Raw genomic sequence first — 15,344 nt, forward strand, 5'->3', positions numbered from 1 at the left:
TCAAACTCATGTTTATGTTATGTTATGTTCATATTCCCGTTATGTTTCAAGTTCATGTCATGTTATGTTCACGTACATGTTATGTTCAAGTTCACGTCCATGTTATGTTATGTTCATGTTCACATTATATCTCAAGTTCACGTTTATGTCATGTTATGTTCAAGTTCACGTCCATGTTATGTTATGTTCATGTTCACATTATATATCAAGTTCACGTTTATGTCATGTTATATTCAAGTTTATGTTAAGTTCAAGTTCATGTTTATGTTATGTATGTTAATGTTTATGCTATGCTTTCAAGTCCATGTTATGTTTCAAGTTTATGTTCTTGTTATGTTGCTAGTCCATGTTATGTTTTAAGTTCAAGTTCATGTCATGTCAAGTCAAGTTCGGTTCATGTTTCAGCTCAGGTTATGTCAGTTATACCATACTATATATCAAGTTATGTTATATTACACGACTTTAATTATGCATTCATACTTTTACTACCATGCATGCATTATTAACCTGCGTGAGAGTTTCTGTTAACTTATTGAGATTTATAATCAAATCTCACCGTGGTAGTCCCAACTACCATTCCCCCGAATGGTAGGTGATGTGTCAGGATCAGAGCAGAGAGCAGACATTGGTAGACTGGAGAAGGTTGACTAGAAGCCGCAGACATGACGCGAAGCTTACAGCTTTCATAGGTAATTTTTGGACAATATTCTGGCCTCGTTAGTCGAGTTACACGAGTTACTCGATGAACTTGCTTAATAGTATATTTTTGGTAATATAAATATGGAGTCTGGTCTCCCATGTTTTTAAGATTAAAGCCTTCTGAGACTCGTACTGAAATTATGGATGTTTATTTTGTTAAGTATGCTTGGATTACAATTTAACTATTTAGGATATTATAAGTTTGGCGCATAGTATTGCCTAAAAAAATTATCTACTGTGAATATTGCATAATGCTAGATGCACAATAGGAATATTGCATCTTATATGTTATGAACAGGGGCAGCTAATCTTGTGTTGTATATCCCGATGCTTCAAATGTCTGTTCGATCCCAAGTGAAAACTTGGGGCGTCACATCCTGACCGTTTGCAATCTTCTCAACTCCATCGTTTACGGTAGTCGTAGGGAAGTGTTCAGGCAAAGGAGTTGGTCCTGCAGAGGAGGTGGTCGTGCAGAGGAGCCGGTCGTGCGGAGGAGCTGATCGCGAGGAGGAGCTAGTTGGAGAGGAGCTGGACGCCACGGATGGGAGAGAAAAATGGCAAAAGCGTGGGCAAGAAGATTTTTCTTCTTATTTCATTTCCCTAGTTTTGTTTTTTGTTTTTGTCTCTTTTAAATAATTTAGCCTGCCACGTCAGCAATGGTGCACAAATTCATCCACCATCCGCTTGCCTATAGAAGAATTGTATTAGAAAATTCTAGCCATGCGCAACTTCCTAAAAAATTAACACGGCAAAAAATTATTCATACTTGACTAAACCCTCGGCCAACAGTATTGACCGAATACTATGTGAGAAGTCAAGAAAACAAAGGATCTGAAAAGAAAGAGAGAGAAAAAACAAAAAAACCATTGAACCTAGAATATTGAGATTCTAATAAAGCTTAATATATGAATTGAAATAAAGTAAAAATATTTTCATCAATCAATTTCCACCCTAAGCTTTATCCAAGGTTTAGTTCTTAATGGGAGAACTCAAAAAGTACAAAAATAAAAATGATTTTCTCCTTTATTCAGATCTGTCTCTTGTGCCTCTCATCTCCCTTCATTTCGTGTTAATGATATGCTTATATAGGGTAGGAAAGAAACCCTAATGTCTTCATGATTTCCACATAAAAAATATCTAAATTTTAGGACTTATTTTGGCAGCTATGTATGTGTTTCAAGAGTTTGAAATTAAAAATCCTTATTAGAGACTAATTTATATCCCTTTAATATTTCTTTCCAACACATCAAGAATCACATCAATCCAATATGTGAGTTGAAAATTACAATCAAAATACTAAAGTATGTCTAGGTTGTCTACTAGCAAATTTCGGACTTGGACTTATTGTAGTTTTCTTTTGTATTTTTTTTTAATCCAAATTGCTTTCAAATCTCATGAAAGTCCTCATTTGAATTTGACTGGGCATTACTTGCTCTTTTATAAATTCTGAAATTAAACATAAAAATTTGCTTAAGAATATTACAAAGCAAATAGAAACTCAATTCAAGAATACACGTTAATTTATATAATTTCTATTCATATTTTAGTATTTTAATCCAATAATAAGGCATTTAGAGTGCACTTTCGTACACACATCAATCAAGTATGCCTAAATCGAGAAGTCAAGTCAAGGACGAGCTGAAGCCCCTATCACCTAAGGCTCCCTCAAGCTTGTACAAAGGAATAACTTATTTAGAACTCGTTTGAGCCCCTAAAATCATCAATCTAAGGTATGTTCCCTCTCCTTAACACTTCTAGACAATTTAACTTTCTCTATATGAAGGTTTCACTCCTAAATTCTCCAACACCCAACACCAATGAACTGTACACAAAACTCTCTCATGCACGTCGAGATGCACTCGATTTAACCCTAATCCCAAGTGAACTCTCTCCCTTTAGTTTATGCTAGTATGCCATGATATGCTTATGCATTTAATATATATTGTGAAGGAAAAGAGTAATTACCTAGAACAATTTAGAAACACCCAAGGAGTGTAGAGGAGGAGAGAGTTAGGTTTTGAACCCTACTTTCGTGCAACTTGAGGGTTGCTTGAAGGGCAGCTCCAACGAACTTTGGTAAATAAGTGAATGTGGTTAGAAAATATGATGTCATGATAGTACTGTGGTGGTGGTTGATTGTGTGCGCTACATGGGACATGTGCATATTGGATGCGACTGCTTAACCCGATGCACGTGTACGAGCAAGTGTGGTCCATCCAATTTGGGAGAGCACTTTCACCTTCTAGTCGAATCTTTTGGCTTGGACCTTCTCAATTATATTTGCAAAATTCCCTTTTGGATCAAGTCAAATGAACCGGGAGCCCCAACTATTTAGGATTAAAAGTGCCTTTTTAAGGCTGAGATGGACATAGGATAGCTATCACAAGGGAGTGTTGTGTGTTTTTACTAAAATGAACGTTGGACTTCTCTTATTAGTGATTTTACCCAACTGAGTCTCATATTTGGTGAGCACAGATGAAATAGCTTCCACTACTTTGTTGGTGGCATGAGAACAAATGATTAGATCATTAGCAAAGATTAGATGGGTGACTAGAGTTGAATCCATGCTAATTTTGACTCCCTTCATGTTCCTTTGTTGCTCTTTCTTAAAAAGGTCTAGAAAACAATTGAGAGCCAATAATGAAGGGGAAAGGGGATCACCTTACCTCAGTACTTGTAAAAGATCGTCATTGCATAAGAAGCTTTTGATGGTAGCTATTAGTGTAAAAATATGTGTGTTGGCATATTCATGCGACAAACTATGTAAAATTGTGTTGTAACAATGCTAAAGTGGGTTAAAGTGAAAAGGGATCAAAGTGAGCTCAACATGGCTTAAGCATAACTCATAGTGAGAGTTCGCTTGACAAGCACCTGACATGGAGCTCGAGCGAAACTCATACATAGAGTTCGCTTGACAAGGGATTGACATGCCACTCAAGCGGACATCCAAACAAAGTGTTCGCTCAACACCAGCTCAACATGGTGCTCAAGCATAATCCAGATAGAGAGTTCGCTCAACCCTCATTCAACAGTACGCTCTAGCGAAAACCCAAATAGAGAGTTCGCTCAACATCTGCTTGACTCATGGCTCGAGTGACTCCTTAAGTATAACGTGCACTTGACACTTTGCTCAAGCGAATGTTCAGACTCTTACTAAGGTTTGAGCGTTGTATTCCTTTGTGGCTATAAAAGGAAACTTAAGCTCAATTTCATTAGGTGGAGAAACTAAGCTAAAGCAGCGCCCCTTCCAAGAGAAACACCATTCTACATTCAAAGTTGATTCTCACTTGAGAAACATCTCTATCATATCACACCCATGATTAAACACAATTGAGTCCATTGGTGTGGAAATTTTCATTGCCCAAAAGGGATTCTAGAGCTGCCATTGATGTGGAGATCGAGAGGTTCTCATGGGAAGCTATGGAAAGGTCGAAGTTCTAGAACTGCATGCGTGCAAAGATTGAGTGGGTCACTCATAGTGTTACAAGCTAAGTTTAGCCCCTGCAAAGGTTTTATGAGTGCTTCTAAATTAGTTGTAACAAACTAAAATTTTTATAGTGGATTTGAGGTGGTGACTTACACACGAAATGGTTTTAGATTTTGAAAATATTTTTCAAATGAGTTTCCACTTCGTGACCAAATTGTTGTATTGATTATTTGTGTGATTTGTTTCATTGATTAATTATTTGTTTAACAATACTTTTAAATAGATTATCAAAATTGAATTACACATATTTAGCCCCATTTAGGTGTTGTGTTGGGGTAGAACCACCGCTTTTTCAGTAGTGAAGACAGATGTTGGTAATCAAGTCTCATGGTTAGAAGGTTTGAAAAATATCAATAAAGTTTAGATCAATAAAGTTTGGGGTGAATAAATCAACTATTCATAGAATCCAATTTCCATCAAAAGAATTTGTAAAAAGAAGTTTGTAAATATATATATATATATATATATATATATTTAATTACGAATAGCCAACCATCAAGGTATTAGTGTTGGGCCCAAATATTAGGCTTAAAAAACTCAGGAATATTGGGTTGGAGCCAACGGATTGAAACATTTTTCTTTTAAATTCTCTTAAATAAAATTATTCGCCGAGAATTTACACACTCCTAAAATTAATTGGGACCCTATTCTCAAACACCCAGTTCCAATTAAAAAAATTATGGGATACTGGGGTCACAACTCTTGCCATCATTGAATGCAAGATTAGTTGAATGAAATTTTGCCATCATATGTGTCCTTACAAGGAGTTTACATTCATTCAATATTTGTTTAATAACTCGCTCTAATTGATGAAAATTAGGGGTGTAACGGGTCCGATTTTAGATATATTTTAGAATCAAATCGGTATATACCAGTTTTGAGATTTGAAAAACTGATACTGCACCGATTACACCCCTAAACTGATACTTCCGATTTCACCGGTTCTGGTCCCTTTTTTTCGGTATATTATATAGTATATATAATATAGTATATTACAATATATAATAAGATAATGACAATAAATTTTAGTATATTATAATATATATTGTAATTATATTATAGATTATAGTGATGTATTATAATATATAATATAGTATATTATAATGTATAGTGATATAGTATTAGTATAACTATTAGAGTAATTCTACATACAATTATAAAGTGAGCAAATGCCGTATAATTGTTTTGAAAAAGAGTGGAGTCTATTATTAAAAAATTAATTTTTTTCATGTGGGTCTTCTGTTTTATTCACTTTTTTCAAAATGATTACGTGATGATTACACAATTCAAGATTGCAAATATCTTTCCTTTAACTATTAATACAATAGGCTATAGTGATATAGGATTTTAAAATTTAATATTATATTTGTTAACGACGTGTTTCGTCAACAAACCGGAAGAGGAGAAGGATCCCTCCCTAAAGAGCTAAGGTGGCATTGGGCCCCATTTGGCGATGTGTAAGCCCTAATATGTTGGGCTTGGACAAGGTTGTGTGGGCCCCAGCTAATTCGGTGTGCCTGTACGGAGTCCGTGCACATGGCCATGATGGTGAAAGTAGATAAATGCATGAAAAATATAGAGAGATAAACACAAAGACTTACGTGGTTCAGCACTGGACCTAAGTTCATGGGAGTTTGGGAAGAAGAGAATCCACTATAATAAGCTTGATTTACAGTCTCTCAAGGTCTCTCATCCTCACTGTATAATAGGTTTCGTAAATCTCTTTTCTCGGTCTATACACTATTGCAGGATCCCATGTCTAGAGGTTGAAGAAGTCTTCTTAATAAGCTGCCTCCTAAGAAGTCTACCCAAAGAGTCCATTTGAAGTCCTCAGTTGTCTTTCTTTCTCTTCTTTTATGTCATATCACCTTGCCTTACTTCTTTTCCCTTCTTTTCCTCCTGCTATGCTATCCTGGCATTGCTTTGCCTCCCTTTCTTTCCTTTCCTCTTCTTTTTTTCTTTTGTCTTCCCTCCATTTTTCCATATTTTGTCCTCTAGTGAAGCCCCATTGATGGGCTAGGTCTTTAGAGCCCATGTGGGCCTATGACAAAAACCCACCCTAACAGATGACCGTGATTCTTAAAGGCAATTTTGCTCAAACGCTAACCTTAAAAATCTTCAACAGTAAAATATGTATCTAAACTGATCTGTCCAAGTTCATAGAGAAATAAATTTTAATAACTGGTCCTTATTCATCCGTTCCTAGAGCTAAGCAGTGAAGGTTTCCAAGTTGGGATTAGGAAGGACATGGGTCGAAAGCGAAGTGCAACCATGCAACTCATCTTGGCGAGATAAGCAGGAGATAGCTAAGCAGCATGTTAAGGTTGAACTTGCTCTAGATCTTCAGAGGTAACCGAGTGGTCTATTAAGACAGGGCCCACCTCTGACAGAGGTCGAGTTGCGCATAAGCCTAGCTTGCCCACATATTCCAATGGAGGTTGAGTGGCATGTAAACCTAGCTTGCCTCACTAACCTCTGTGCTTGGCGAGAGGGGGCTATTAGGACTGGGCTCACCCAAATACTCAGATGGAGGTCGAGTGGTGCGTAAGCCTAGCTCACCTTGTTAACCCTCGTGCTTGGCGAGAGGAGGCATAGTGGCATGTAAACCTAGCTCGCCCAAATATTCCAATGGAGGTCGAGTGGCACGTAAGACTAGCCCGCCTCATTGACCCTCACGCTCGACAAAAGGGAATTGAGTGATATGTAAGACTGGGCTTGTCCAAATACTCAGACAGAGGCCTAGCTCGCCTCGTTGACCCTCATGCTTGATGAGAGGGGGCCAAGTGGCTTGTAAGCCTAACTCGCTAAGATACTTTGAAGAAGGTCGCGCGGTAAGAGATCATGCACCTCGTTGACCCTCGTTCTCGATGAGAGGGGGCCAAGTGGTGCATAAGCTAGAACTCACCTAGATACTTTGAAGAAGGTTGCGCGGTAAGAGATCATATGCGCCTCGTTGACCCCCGCTCTCGGCGAGAGAGGACCTAGCTATATATAAGACCAACCCTACCCAAATAATCTGACGAAGGTCGAGTGGCATGGAAGCCATGCTCGCCTTGTTGATAGGGATCACCCAAGTACTCTGACGGAGGCCGCACGGTTAGATTGTATACGCCTTGTTGACCCTCATGCTCAGTGAAGGGGGGCCGAGTGGTATGTAAGACAGGACTCAGTCAAGTACTCTAACAAAGGCTGCACAATTAGATTGTATGTGCCTTGTTGACCCTCACTCTCGGCAAAAGGGGGTCGAGTGGTATATAAGATCGAGCTAGCCCAAATGCTCTGATGGAGGCCATGTGGTTAGATAATGCACGCCTTGTTGACCCTCGCACTCAGCGAGAGGGGCTGAGCAGTATATAAGACCGAACTCACCCAAATGCTCTAACGGAGGCCATGTGGTTAGATAATGCGCCTTGTTGACCCTCACACTCGATAAGAGGGGCTGAACAGTATGTAAGACCGAGCTTGCCCAAATGCTCTGACGGAGGCCGTATTGTTAGATCATATGTGCCTCATTGATGTTGTGAAGGTCAAAGAAGTTGGTGCAAATAATCACTAGAGTTTGCAAACCAAATATGTTTGGTGGATGTGCAATGAAGATGCTTGTCTAACTGAGTTGTCTGGCTGGAGCACTATCAGTCATAGGAGATGTCGTCATCAGAGACAGGTAGTCTTGGGACTATCCTGCACTCCACTAAGGGAAGGGTAGGGGCGCCTCAAGCCATACCCTCCCCTTTTAGCCCCCCAAGGAGGTCATCATCCCTTTGGTGTGATGGGATAGGGTCATGTTCATGCAGCCTTAGGGTTAATTTTGCCTATTGAGCCACATGTGGAGGTAGTCTCTTCGGGCAGTACGTCTAACTAAACTCACTCCCATTTGTTAAACTCTCACAGAAAATGAGAGTAAGGTTCAGGCTAGCACTAGAAACTCTTCGTCATGGTAGAACGAGGTATGTTTGGGCAATCTTAGGGCTGGACCCTCTCTCCCCCGCAGGAGGGTCGAGATGGCCTCTGGTTCATCCTTCCCTTGCGTACCCCGAGGAGAGGTCATTTGTTCGGGTGGTCCCTGACTGGACCCTTTCCCGTAGGTCGATACGGCTGCCCTTTGGCATTACACCCATATCTTTGGTATCCCATAGGGGAGGTTATAATTGGAGGGCCTAGGGCCGGTCCACTCTTTGCCACAATGTGGACGGGGTCATATTCGAGCAACCTCAAGGCTAGACTAGCTTTTCCCCTTTGGGGAGATTGGGACAGCCCAGGGCTAGACTAGTCTGTTCAGGCAATTTGTGATTGTAACCGCTCCTGCCCGTTGACATTGTTGGGAGGTAAGTGAGGATCGGGCTGGTGTCACGTCCACTTTTTGTCTTGTCGGAATGAGTTATGTTCGAGCAACCTCAGGGCTGGACTCACTCTCCCCCGTGGGAGGGTTGAGATGGTCTCTAGCTCACCTCACCCTGTGGTGTCTCGAAAGGAGGCAATCTGATCAGGCAGTCCCTGACTGGACCCGCTCCCGCTGGTAGATGCCCATAACGAAGGTAAGTTGGTGTGCGATCGGGACTAGCCCGCTTCCCATCGCAAGAGGAATAAAGCAACCATTTGGCATTACACTCCTCTCTTCGATGCCCTACCACCCGGGGGGGGGGGGGGGGGTTCAGTCATGGAAGGTCGAGAGGCCGTCCATATCTTCACCGCGATGGGGATGGGGTCATGTTCAAACAGCCTTAGGGCTGGACTCGCTCTCCCCCGTACGGAAGAGCGGGATAGCCCAGGGCTAATCTTGCCTATTGACCCACATGTGGAGGTAGTCTATTTTGGTAGTTTGCGACTATACTCCCGCCCGTTGATATCACCAAGAAGGGTGAATTGGTGGAGATTTTGAGTATGGCTGTATAGCTAGAGTTCCACACCACAAGTATCAACTATGTTAGCAAAAATAGAATTCACATAAGTTTTAAAGAAGACAAACTGAAGTATTTTAGCTGCTATAGTGTAATGCATGTCCTTGTGGTGAGTCATTTAGAAAATGATTTTAAGAAAATATACGGGAATTACGGTTCCTTTTGAAATTTTTTTTTCTTTCGTGCCAGGATATAAAAGACTACATATTTATAAATAAAACTTGTTTTCTTAATTAAAAAGTTACAGCGAAAAATATTAAATTTTATAATTAAAGTCTCTCATACAAAATAGCATGCCTAGGCTTTCGTGCTCTTCCCCTTATACTATGTTTGTCCTGACGTGTCTTGCTCATTTTGTCCCAATGAGGGCACACATTAAAACTAAAATGATTCGTAATCATTACTTCATACAGTTAAAATATAATAATATAGGTTTTCAAACATGCATTCATCACTCCATACATATCATACATAGACATTCAATTCATTTTAAAACGTTGCGAGGCGGAGTTTTTCTTTAAAGAGGTTTTTTTTTTACTTAAAGCAGTTCCCCATGCCTCACTGCATTCATTTCTTAAAGGGTCTTTTCATGCATACACATACATCTTTTCATACATGCATGCATTCTTTCTTAACATACATACATCTTTTCATACATACATGCATTATTTCTTAACATACATACATACATTCTTTCTTATCGCTTTTATTGGCTATTGCACACTGTTAATCCCATTGTACTGGGGTTAGCAGTCTTTTGGACTTGATTCTGCCCATGGGCATAGGTTGGGAATCCATTTCGTTAGGGTGGAGCACTAGGTGCACTACTAGTACTACTTATCTGTCATTGCAATCTGCTCAGTCCAGTCCTTCGGTACCTTTTCTTTCCATTCATGTGGCCGTTACGTATTTTCACACATTAAACATTCAGTCCTTTCCATTCATTCCTTTTCAGTTCTTTACAGTCTAGTCCTTTCCAGTTCTTTCATTCCTTTTTTTTAGTTCATTCATTTATTCCAGTCCTTTCAATTCTTACAGTCCATCAGTCCTTTTATTCATAAAAGTCATTTTAAAAGCATGGAATATTTTAAAACTCTTTCTTCAGGCCGAGACCTCTCATTTCATTTCGTGAAAATGCATACAATACATACCACATATAACATTTATTCACATGCATACACTTACATACTTTGGGTGTGTGACAATGGGCTGCCAAGGAAGGTCGTTACGTACATGTACTTAAAAACTTATGCTTAGCATCCTTTTTTAAAACGTCTTTCGTGTCAGTTCGTAAAGCATCGTAAAGAAAAGCATTTGTTTTTATCTTCTTATCTTTTAGAAAAACTCTAGAAGAGTATGACCGCAATACTTACTTGGACTTCATGCCATACTCATTCGATGCAGTCCATTCATGTGCATGTCAGATGGCAACCTACATGTATACACATTACCTCACATCATTCTCTGTCTAATGCAAAAGCAACTATACTAGAAATAGAACTTAGAACACTTTCCGTCCATCCTTAGGCTCTTACATGCCATTTACTATGGTAAAACCTTCGGAGTCTTATACCTTAAAGTGAAACTTCGTAATTCACCTTAGGGTTAAGACACTAAGACATTTGTCTTATTCTTCTATCAACCACATATTGACGCATGACTCAGACTGACTAAGTCACACATCCTAATCCTAGACAACTTACCCATTACTACCTTCATGTATCCTAGCCCATAACCAATCTCCATTTTCATCCATACATGCCACAAGGCTTTAAGCCAACTCTGGGGCTAAAACACCGCGTAACCATGTTGAAAACAAATTTTCCATTATATATGGTAAATCTATCAGATACATGTGTTTCACCAGAAGCACATGTACCTTACCCTTTTTCACCTTAGAACAACTTATAGTCCAATGAACGTCTGATTGTATAAACAAGTTCCATACTCCGATACCAACTTCTACTCAAACCCGATCGGTAGGACTCTTGCTACTTTTCGGCTCCTCTACAAGTTCATCCTGACACTTAATAAGATAGGACTACATCTACAATGCACCTCTGTCAAGTCACGTAGCTAGAGACTAATCTCGAGTTATATCACGATACCCGTCATGCTTCAGCTGCGCTACTCTTACACTTTTCCACCACTTCACACATATTCTTAGCCATAAGTCAACCATAAAGTGACACTCGTCACCTCGAACTACATGCCACATCACAGCTATTTCGGGATACTGTTACACAGTTTCCGACACTACACAACACATTCTATGCTCTTCAACTATGCAACCATTCCGTTCTTTGCGACATGCCATACGGTGCATCACTACACAACATGGAGTACGCATCGAATGTACTCCCTTCGCTACATTACTTATTATCACGATGCACATCACACTGTGCATCACTACATGACACAGAGCACACGCCATATGTACTCTCTTCATTCTACGCCACACGTCACTACGGCGCACATCACACGATGCGTCATTGCACTACATCGAGTACACTCCATGTGTACTCCATTCACACATCACGTCGCATCACAACTGCGGCATACACCTTACGCCCATATCTCACAGCACAATCCACAACACTACACAGTTACGCTCAACACTTCACTACATAGCCACACTTCACTACGCACTCCACAATACTAACAGCATAATCCACAATCTATTAACTAACATATAGCATAAATAACAAGAGATAGAGGGTTATACCATCGATGGGATAACCAATGCGTTGCTCGCTGCACGTCACGGAAAGACATCAGAAGAGTCGTACATGACAGTTAACACCATGAACAGTGGCGGTTAGCCACATACAGTGCCTGTCCACCAGGTAAAATGGCTTTGACTTGGGAATAGCTAAGCATGGTTTTGGAAAGGCTGAAGGTGGCCTCATAGTGGTCTGGGTGGTAGAGCACGATGGATCTCGCCATGAACAATGCACCCGAGAGAGAGTGAGGGTGCGTGAGGTTAAAGGGAGGAGTTGGAAGTTATGGCTAGGCATGGAGGAGCTTGAGGGAGGTGTGGTGCAGCTATGGTGGCTAGACGGTGGCCCACGGTGGAGGAGAGGCTGTGAGAGAGTGAGAGAAGTAGGGACTTTGGTTGGGCATGGGAATTACTAGGGAAGGTCATGGTGGTCAAGACAAGCCATTGGTGGTGGTATGGTGGTGTGGGTAGTCGTGCACGGTGGAGAAACTATGCGTGTGTGTGTGCAATGGCCCAATTGAGAGAGAGAGAGAGAGAGAGAGAGAGAGAGAGAGAGAGAGGAAAAGAAGACCATGGAAAGGAAGCCATGGAGTGGGGGTGCCGATAGAGGAGCTCAGTGGCCACTTTGGCCGTGTACGGTGGCGCTAGGAGGAAGAAATGGGTTTTCATACCCATTCGGTTGGAGGGAAGATGAGAGAGAGTTGGTTGCCGGTGTGACTCACCACAGGTGGGGGTGAACTCGTTGACTTGAGGGGATGCTGCTGGTGGTAGAGGTGAGGCTAGGTGGCGTGTGGTGGCACCGGCTGGAGGAGAGAAGCCGCACGGTGGAGAAGAGAGGGAGAGTGCACGCGGGGCTGGGAGAGAGAGAGAGAGAGAGAGAGAGAGAGAGAGAGAGAGAGAGAGAGAGAGAGGAAAACGTGAGGAAAAAAGGCTAGGGGTTGGGTATTTAATCCAGACTCTTCGTTTCAGGGTCTTCAAAACGATCTAACGGTAAATTTAAATACTAATTTGAAAATGCGTAAGCATTTTATTTAAATTAAACACTAAGAGGAATTAAGATAGAATATTATTTTATAAACTAAAGTTTATAAAACAATTTTTCTTCATCATTAATTAAAATGATGAAATCTAGTTAGTTACTCGAAGAGAATAAAACCATTTAAATTAATTTAGAGTTTTCAACATAAATTTGAATCTCATAATATTTTTAAATGACTAAAATCTTTAATTTAATTAATTTTGCACAATTATAATATTTTTCAAGCTGTTCAAAAATATTATAATTGTGTTATTTAAAAACAAGCTTAGTCCAATAACATTAGAAATATCACGTATAAATATTTTTAAAATATTTAAAATATCCGTAAGTTTTAAAATATCAAACTTACTTTAAAATCCGTTTGTTATCTTTTAAAATACGCTATCGAGGCTCGGCACATAAAACAAGACTCGTAATTATGGAAGAAAGAATGAGTGGGGTATTACATATAGCCCATTTTTTGCTTGACTAAAATTGCTCGCTATTGGATGTTATTTCTTTTCTTCCTTGCTTTCCTTTTGCTTTTCTATTTATCTTCTTCTTTTTTCTCTTTCTCTCCATTCTTATTCCTCTTCTTATTTCTTTTTTTTTTTTTCCTTTGAAATGGGGTTGCCTCTAGTCTAAGTATGGCAACTGATGTTGACAACCCACTTGCCCCCTGTAGGGGCTAAGCTTGTGGTGGAGTGTTCTGGCTGACGTGTCCTTCACGATGGTACTATTGCCAGTGAGTCTTCATGGTGGTCCCGTTCAAGCTGCCTGCTAGCCTTCATGATGATTCTACTTTTTTTGCTCTCGATCCCTCGTGATGATTCCACTTGCGGTGCCTGCGAGCCTTCGTAATGATTCCATTCGTACTGCCCTCGAGGCTTCACGATGGTTCCACTCACACTGCCCACAAGCCTTCACTATGGTTCCACTCACATCGCCCTTGAGCTTTTAAGGTGGTCTCACTCACAATGCCTACGAGCCATTGGCAGCAATCATGCTTGCAAGGCCAGCAAGTATTCTCGGATGTCCATTATGCTATCTATGGGTTCATCCTGTGTTCTGTGCGTTATATGTGACCCTTCCCCTTGGTTGTGTTGCCATGCTTAGGCTGCCTAAGAACTCTTCCTGCAATCATTGTGTTGCCCGCGAGTTCTCCTTGTGGTTATACTCGAACTGTCCGTGAGCTCTCCATCATGCTGCTAATTAAGCTGGGCACTTTGTCTCCCACAAACTTATCCCACGGGCTCTTGTGCTACCCGTAAGGTTCTTCATAGTGGCCGTTCGCAAGCTTCTTCCTGTGGGTCTTGTGTTGTCTGTAAGCTTCCATGGTAGTTGTGCCTGGGGCTGTCTATGAGATTTCATTTTGGCTAATGCTAGTACATTGCACGCAAGCTCTCTCAAAGGTCACTACCGGCAAGTCTCTTCACAGTGATCGTGCTACTGTCCATGATCTCTTTCTACAGTGATCTTTGTGAGCTTCTCCCCGTGGCAATCCGTGAGCTTCTCCACCGTGGGTATCTGTGAGCTTCTCCAATGTGGCAATCCGTGAGCTTTCCTTGGATTGTCCTACTCGAGGGCATCTCATGGTGGCCAAAGGCTACCCTCAGGCTGGCAGAAGATGCCAATGCCCCCAGTGATGGTTATCTGCCAAACAAAGGGCTCACGACAACATGTCATGAGCTTCTCGCACAAGGTGCTCATGCTGCTGGTCAGCATGGTTGCTGGATAGCTTTCCCCTAACATGGTGATTAGAGGTCTCTCAAGTAGAGACAAATGACACCAGCGAGCCAGATGGTGGCAGCTAGTGTCCTCCCTTGGCCATGCTGTTGATAGGAGTGGTCATTGCCCACGTGCAAAGGGTGGGACGCACAGTGTGTGTTGTTCATAGCCCCAGCAGACAAGGGGCCACTAGGGTCACCTCTAGAAACTGTTGACGGTCGAGAGCGGACCTTCAGCAAGTCATCTAAGCTCACAGTGGAAAGTTGCGAGCTTCTGCTTGCCAAGCCACTACTCGCAACCCAGTAGCTGGGTGCAGCCCTGCCGAAGGGGGACCACACCACACTGAACAAAAGCTGCTGACAGTCCACATGGTGGCCACCGATGGGCCAACAGACCACGTGGCAAGCTGCCACGAGGCTCCTCGGGTGCACAGTGACGTGCACCCATGGAGAGCCATATGTGCCATGCACGGTTTCCACATGCATCCCTGGCTCCAGTATTCTATGTGCTCGGCCTTTAATGTGAGTGCTCAACATATTTTTTATACACAATTTAAGTTGTCAGGAGCCTGGCCTGTCAGTCTATACACTACACATATAAAAAGGTGCAATGCGCTCAACTGAGAAAGCTCGCGGTCATTTTCTGCAGTAATATTTTTCATAAAAATAAAAATAAGAAAGCTGGGAATACTTATCTAGAGAGCTTCACTTCTGGAGATTATTGAGTGCACCAAGAAATCTTCCATCTTCCACTCCTGATGTTAGAAGTACTGATCCCATAAACGGCACTAACTGT

This window comes from Carya illinoinensis, chromosome 15, assembly GCF_018687715.1.
Source record: "Carya illinoinensis cultivar Pawnee chromosome 15, C.illinoinensisPawnee_v1, whole genome shotgun sequence".
NCBI lineage: Eukaryota > Viridiplantae > Streptophyta > Magnoliopsida > Fagales > Juglandaceae > Carya > Carya illinoinensis.